Source organism: Sciurus vulgaris, assembly GCF_902686455.1.
Source record: "Sciurus vulgaris genome assembly, chromosome: 8".
Classification (NCBI taxonomy): Eukaryota; Metazoa; Chordata; class Mammalia; order Rodentia; family Sciuridae; genus Sciurus; species Sciurus vulgaris.
This window is the reverse complement of record NC_136468.1, coordinates 59,857,033-59,864,081: the sequence shown is the minus strand read 5'-3', so window position 1 is coordinate 59,864,081 and position 7,049 is coordinate 59,857,033. Positions and strand designations below refer to the sequence as shown.

Genomic DNA, 7,049 nt, shown 5'->3' with positions numbered 1-7,049 from the left:
TCCCACAAAGTAAAGAAAAAAGCAAATAAATGAAATATTTGGGAATTAATCTAACAAAAGAGGTAAAAGACCTCTACAATGAAAACCACAAAACACTAAAAAAAGAAAGTGAAGAAGATCTTAGAAGATGGAAAGATCTCCCATGTTCCTGGATAGGCAGAATTAATATTGTCAAAATGGCCAGACTACCAAAAGTGCTATACAGATTTAATGCAATTCCTACTAAAATTCCAATGAGTTTCTTCATATAAATAGAAAAAGCATGCGTGAAATTCATTTGGAAAAATAAGAGGTCTAGAATAACCAAAGCAATACTCGGCAAGAAAAGTGAAGTAGGTAGCAACACAGTATCAGATCTTATACTGCAGAGCCATACTAACAACAACAGCATGGTATTGGCACCAAATACCAAATACCACAAGAAGGTCAATGGTATAGAATAGATGACACAGAGACAAACCTACATAAATACAGTTATCTCATACTAGATAAAGGTGTCATAAACATATATTGGAGAAAAGATAGCCTCATCAAATGGGAAAACTGGAAAGCCCTATGTCCCAAAATGAAATTAAACTCCTATCTCTTACCCTGCACAAAACTCAATTTAAACTGTAGAAAGGATCTAGGCATTAGACCAGAGATTCTGTGCCTAATAGATGAAAAAATAGGCCCAAATCTCCTCATATCATCTTAGAACCCAAATTCCTCAACCAGATTACTAAAGCACAAGAAGTAAAATCAAGAATCAATAAATGGGATGGTATTAAACTAAGAAGTTTATTCACAGCAAAGGAAACAATAGAGAATGTGAAGAGAAAGCCTATAGAATGGGAGAAAATCTTTGCTACCTGCACCTTAGATAGAGCATTAATCCCCAGGATATATAAGGAACTCAAAAAACTTAACACCCCCAAAACAAATAACCCAATTAATAAATGGGCAAAGGAAATGAACATACACTTCTCAGAAGAAACATGATTGGTCAACAAATATATGAAAAAATGTTCAACATTTCTAGCAATTAGAGAAAGGCAAATTAGAACTACAGAGATTCTATCTCACTCCAGTCAGAATGGCAATTACTAAGAATATAAGTTACAATAAATGTTGATGAGAATGAGGGGAAAGAGGTACACTCATACATTTCTGGTGGAACTGCAAATTTGTGCAACCACTATGGAAAACAGTATGGAGATTCTTCAGAAAACTTGGAATGGAACCATCATTTGACCCAGTTATCTCACTCCTTGGTATATGCCCAAAGGACTTAAAATCAGCATACTGTAGTGACACAGCCATATCAATGTTTATAGCAGCTCAATTCAAAATAGCTAAGCTATGGAACCAAATTAGTACCCTTCAACAGTTGAATGGATAAAGAAACTGTGGTATATATACACAATAAAATTTTACTAAGCCAGAAAGAAGAATGAAATTATGGCATTTGCCAGTAAATGGATGGAACTAGAGACTATCATGCAAAGTGAAATAAGCCAGTTCCAAAACCAAAAATCCAATGTTCTCTCTGATATGCAGATGCTAACACACAATAAGAGGATGGGGATGGAAGAATAGAAGTACTTTGCATTAAAGGGGAATAAAGGGAAGGGAGGAGGATGGGAATAGGAAAGATAGTAGAATGAATTGGACATAACTTTCCTATGTTCACATATGAATACACAATCAGTGTAACTCCACATCATGTACAACCACAAGAATGGGAAGTTCTACTCCATTTATGTATAATACATCAAAATACATTCTACTGTCATGTATGACTACAAAGAACAAATAAAATATTTTTTTAAAAATTGAAAAAATAAGTTGAGGTGAGGAAAGCAAAGAAAGAAAGCAAATTAAAGAAAGTCCAGTTCAGGAGACCCATTTTTTAATTTCAGAGAAAGAAAATAAGTATACAGAGAACACAAGGACAAGAGTAAAATAATTTGAAAAAATTTAACTGAAAAATGTGAATTCCTACTTGAAAGAAATCATACCCAGAGTGCCGGACACAATGGACAGAAACAGTCCACCAAATGACACATGTGCAACAAGAACAGAGTACAGACAAATTGGTGGGGGTGGGGGTGGGAAAAGAACCAGGTTTCAAACAAAATGTAAAAAATTTGTATGATTTCAATAACAACTGGGACTAGAAGACAGTGAGTAATACCTTCAAAATTTTGAAAGACACCATTTCCAACCTATACTTTGTTAAATTATTAAGTCGCAGGGTGGTAGAATAAGTAAATATTCACATATACAAAGTCTCATGACAAAGTTTCTTGAATGGGGTGTGGTAGCACATACCTGTAACCCCAGCTACTCAGAAATCTGAGATAGAGCGTTGTGAGTTTGAGGCCAGTCTCAGCAACTTAGTGGTGAAGCTGAGGGACAAAAACACAGTCAAGATAGATAATAAATAATTGGGTCTGATCAGGAAGTGGGGGCTGGTCGGAAAGAAAATAAAATGCTGCCCTTTCTCCCTCCTCCTTTCAAAGCCTTTCCTATTCCTGCTTCTGCTCCAAATTGTTGCTAAGGTAACCTGCCCCAGGAATTGTTCCTCCCTGCAGGGAGTTGTAAGCATTGTTAGTTAATACCTCCTGGCTCTTATCTCACCACCTGGCTCACTCCACCATTGGCCTTTCCCTTGTCCATTTGGCTCACCCTGGCCACTGGTCACCTATGCAGGATGGGGAAAAATCAGGGAGAATAGAGCAGGAGAACAAAGAGAATCTAAATGTATAAAAGGGGTGGGACACTCCACTTCTTTGAATGCCAACTCTGGGTCACCTTCTCTACAGAGAAGTCTGTTTCTGTTCTTTAAATAAAACTTGCTTTCTATGTTTGCTTCGGCATTTCTCTGGCATTCAATCTTTAACATCTGGGGAAATGGAACTCGTCGTCACTGGTAACTAGTGGTATCATATTTGGAGTTCCTACTGAGCATTTCACCAAGGTAAGCTCCTTTACACGCAGCCCACATCTGACTGAGGTGCATCTTTCTTTCTGGAGGGCAATAATGGGCACCCATGGGCTCTTTAAGTTCACTTAGTGAAGCTGCCATTCTACAAGACATGGGTGAGAGGGTTCCTGGCCTAGGCAGCTCTGAGTCACCTATTCTGCAGATTAGGTATGTTGGGTTCTACTGAAGGCATCTTGGGCTCTATTCAGGCCCAGAGAGTGATTGGCATGGGTACACAGTGTCTCTAATCCAGGTCTACCTTTGGAGGCATGGAGTGGGTGAAGTGGTTGGAACAACTGCAGGGTTCTGGCCTGGGCTACTCATAAGCAAATTCCGAAGTTTCCTTTTCATGGACTTTCCTTAGGACCATCCCAAGGGCTATCTAGGCTGATCAGTAGGTAGGTGTCACTGAGGGAAAGGGCCAATAACACTAGCCCCCTTGAGGGTCATGTTGTACTTCCCCGCATCCAACCCCTCCTGGATTCTCCTCTTGCTTTTCAGTTCAGACGCTAGCGATTCACACTCTAGGGCTGAGAGAGGGACATGAAACGGTTAGTAAGAAAACGCCTGGAGTGTGTGTGGGTTCCGGGTCCCGTGTCAGCGGGACAGCTATACCTGGGAGTTCACCACCCCCCACCGAGTTCTCTTGCCAGCAGGTGGAGCTGCAGACTGATGAGAACGATGGCAAGAAAGAAGTGCTGAGTGGTTTCCATGTGATGTTGGAAGACACATTGCTTTTCCCTGAGGGCGGGGGACAGTCTGAGGACCACGGTACAAACACTGACATCTCTGTACTGAGAGTGACTTGCCAGGGAGCCCAGGCTGATCATTTCACATAGATGCCTCTGGTCCCTGGGAGCCAAGTTCAGGTCCAGGTTGACAGGGAGCAGAGGTTTGATCACATGGAACAGCATCCAGGGCAGCATCTCATCACAGCAGTGGCTGATAATCTGTTTGGTTTGAAGACAACATCATGGGAGTTAGGGAGACTGGAGGATAATTGAGCTGGACAGTCCCTCTATGACTGCAGAACAAGTACCTGCCATTAAGCAGAGTGTCCATGAAAAAATCAGAGATCGGTTGCCTGTGAATATGTAAGAACTGAGCCTGAATGATCCTGAGGTGGAGAAGGTGAGGGGCCAGGAATTACCAGATGATCATGCCAGACCCATTTGAGTTGTTACCATTCCAACATGTGCTGTGGAACTCATGTAAACAATCTCAGTGACCTTTAGGTCATTAAAATTTGGGGCACTGAGGGGGAAAAAAACCAAAACCAACTTGATATTTCCGGCTGGGATCCAGGTGCTGAAGTGGATGGAGAGAAATCATGACACTGAAAAGGCACAGACCACTCTGCTTAGGTGTGGAACAGAAGATCACGTAGAAGCAGTGATAAAGCTCCAGAACTCCTCCAGTGATAAAGCTCCAGAACTCCTCCAGTGATAACGCTCCAGAACTCCTCCAGTGATAACGCTCCAGAACTCCTCCTTCTGCTCCTGCAGAAGAATAACCTGAATCCGCTCAGAGACCTGGTTGTGCACATTGCCCATGGTCTCAGGAATAGCCCAGACTGGGGAGGTGTATTGATACTACACAGGAAGGAGGGCGATTCTGAGTTCATGAATATCATTGCCAATGCGATTGGGTTCAAGGAGAACATCCTCTTCCTAACAGTGGGAGATGAGAAAGGTGCTGGGCTTTTCTTACTGGCAGGGCCAGCAGAGACTGTAGACACTGGAGCCCAGGTATTGCTACATGGACTCTAACACTGCATGGACCCTCTTGTGTGAGAGGGAGAGAATGGTAGCTGAGGTCCTGGAGGGCAAAGGAGCAGGGAAGAAAGGCCACTTCCAGGGCGAGGTCGCCAAGATGAGCTGTCAGGCAGAGGTGCAGGTGCTTCTACAGAACTACGTCAGCAAGCAGAGCACTGAGGGGTGAGAATGCAGGGTGCCCACCCCCTGTGACCATGAAAGGAGTCTCCTGGACAATAAAATAATGTGGCTCAAAATGGTGCTACTACCACTTAAATTTATGACTAATTTGTACAGTATACTCCAGTGTGTTTATGTGATTAGCATGTTTGTGAATAACAGTTTTCTGATTTGGTGCCTGATAGGCATAAAAAAAGAAAGGAAGGATGGAAGGAAGGAAGGAAGGAAGGAAGGAAGGAAGGAAGGAAGGAAGGAAGGAAGGAAGGAAGGAAGAAAGAAAATGCCTGGGTTCCCTTTGGTTGCATAGTAAGCCTTTACAAGCCTGTTTAGAATCTTCCCATTGCTGTTCCTGTGCTCAGATGTGCTCAATGTGTTTTCTTTAAGATACAAGAAAGAGGCATTTAAAAAAAAAATCAACTCCTTCCATAAACTCCTCTGGGAAAAGGGTGTTATATGTCTAATGACCACTGGGTGTCCCCCTAAGCCTCTGGAGATCCCTTTGCCCACAGAGCAGAGAAATACGCAAGTTCTTTTTTTCCTTTTTCATGGGTGTTCATATTTGGAAATTTATAATGTTAGGAGAAGGTCAGTAAGTCCCCTAAGTCTGAAATCTCCTGGGTCTCTGGCATGGGGTAAACTGAATCACTAGTATTTTGCCAAATAGGCCAGAAAGATTTGGCAAAACCAGGTGATAAGAGGCAGGTTTTTCTGGACTGCTTTGAAGCTCATGGAGAGACATTTCCAGGACTCAGATGGGAGTGAGCTTCACTCTCAGCAGTATTTCCAGGTTCACCACTAGCCTGCATACTGGGAAATAGGGATGTGTTTGACCCACAGACATCCAAAGCCAAAGCACCTCATTTTCTTATGCTGCCAGGCCTGGCCTCAGTAATCAATACAATGAAAGGAAGACACCTTAAGGAATCGCCTATTGAGGGAAAGGAACAAGGGAAACCCTCAAAACTTCCACTTCTTGCTGGTCTCCATCAGCAGTCCTTCTGTCCTCCATACCCTAGCCCTCCTTCATCTGCCCCAATAGTCAGGTCAAATATATCACCTTGCCAAGAGATGCCAGCTGGAGAATTTGGACTAAAGTACATACCCCTTTCTCCCTCCAAGACTTAAAACGATAAAGATGGATTTAGGGAGGTTTTCAGAGGATCACGATAAATATGTTGAGGAGTTTCAGAACTTAGGCCAGGTGTTTGACCTCACCTGGAAAGATATTATACTATTACTTAACCAAACTTTTATTTCCAAGGAGAAGAAGGCCACCCTAAAAGCAGCTGAACAATACGGGGATGACCTACATCTTGCTGGTGCTCCAGCAGCACAAACTAGAAGTAAACCCAATTATCTATCTGGTGCACAGTGGGGTTCCCAGAAATGATCCTGACTTTGATCTGAATGTTGAGCAGGATGTGTGGAAAATTAGACATGTCCAGATATTAATCCTTGAGGCCCTCCGATAGGAGAATCAAACAAAAGACCATTAATCAAACAAAAGACCATTAAGATCACCAAGTGATCTGAGATTATACAAGTCCTATTTTCGTGGAGAAACTCAGGGAGGTAATAAGAAAACACCATTCTAGATCCTGAATCTGTAGAGGTCCACCTACTTTTGAAAGATAAGTTTATCATTCAGTCAGTCCCAGACATTCAGATGAAATTACAGAAATTGGCATATGACCATGATCAATCCTTAGATGATATCCTCCAGCTTGTGTCTTCCATTTTTTATTATAGAGGTCAAGAGGAAAAGAAGAAAAGGGAGCGTAGCTGAGGAAAAAGGTTGAGGTGCTGGTCATGGCCATAAGAGAGTAAGCTTCCTGGATAAGAAAAGAAAAAACAGAATGCACCACGAGTCACAAAAGAGACTCGTTTCCATTGTGGAGAGGAGGTACATTTCCAATGGGAGCGCCCATGGGTCAAATGGCCTCCGAAGCCCTGTCCTAAATGTCAAGGTAATCATTGAAGTAGTAACTGTCCTGAACCACATAGGTTCTTGAGGCGGATTCCTCCACACAGGCCTGAGCTGGATTCTAATGGTTCCTGTAACTCCTATCACTATTCACGAGCCCCAGGTATGCTTCTATGTAGGGAGCCAAGAAGTCAGTTTCCTCTTGGACACTGGTGCCAGTTTT

At 42.5% G+C, this 7,049-nt stretch overlaps 1 pseudogene across 1 annotated transcript; it reads left to right on the top strand.

The window, feature by feature from the left end:
- The first annotated feature begins 3,035 nt into the window (after window positions 1-3,035).
- Window positions 3,036-4,909, top strand: LOC306668858 (alanyl-tRNA editing protein Aarsd1-like; annotated as a pseudogene). Its single transcript has 3 exons — window positions 3,036-3,136; window positions 3,542-4,385; window positions 4,451-4,909. The product of its transcript is annotated as an alanyl-tRNA editing protein Aarsd1-like (transcript).
- The last annotated feature ends 2,140 nt before the right edge of the window (window positions 4,910-7,049 follow it).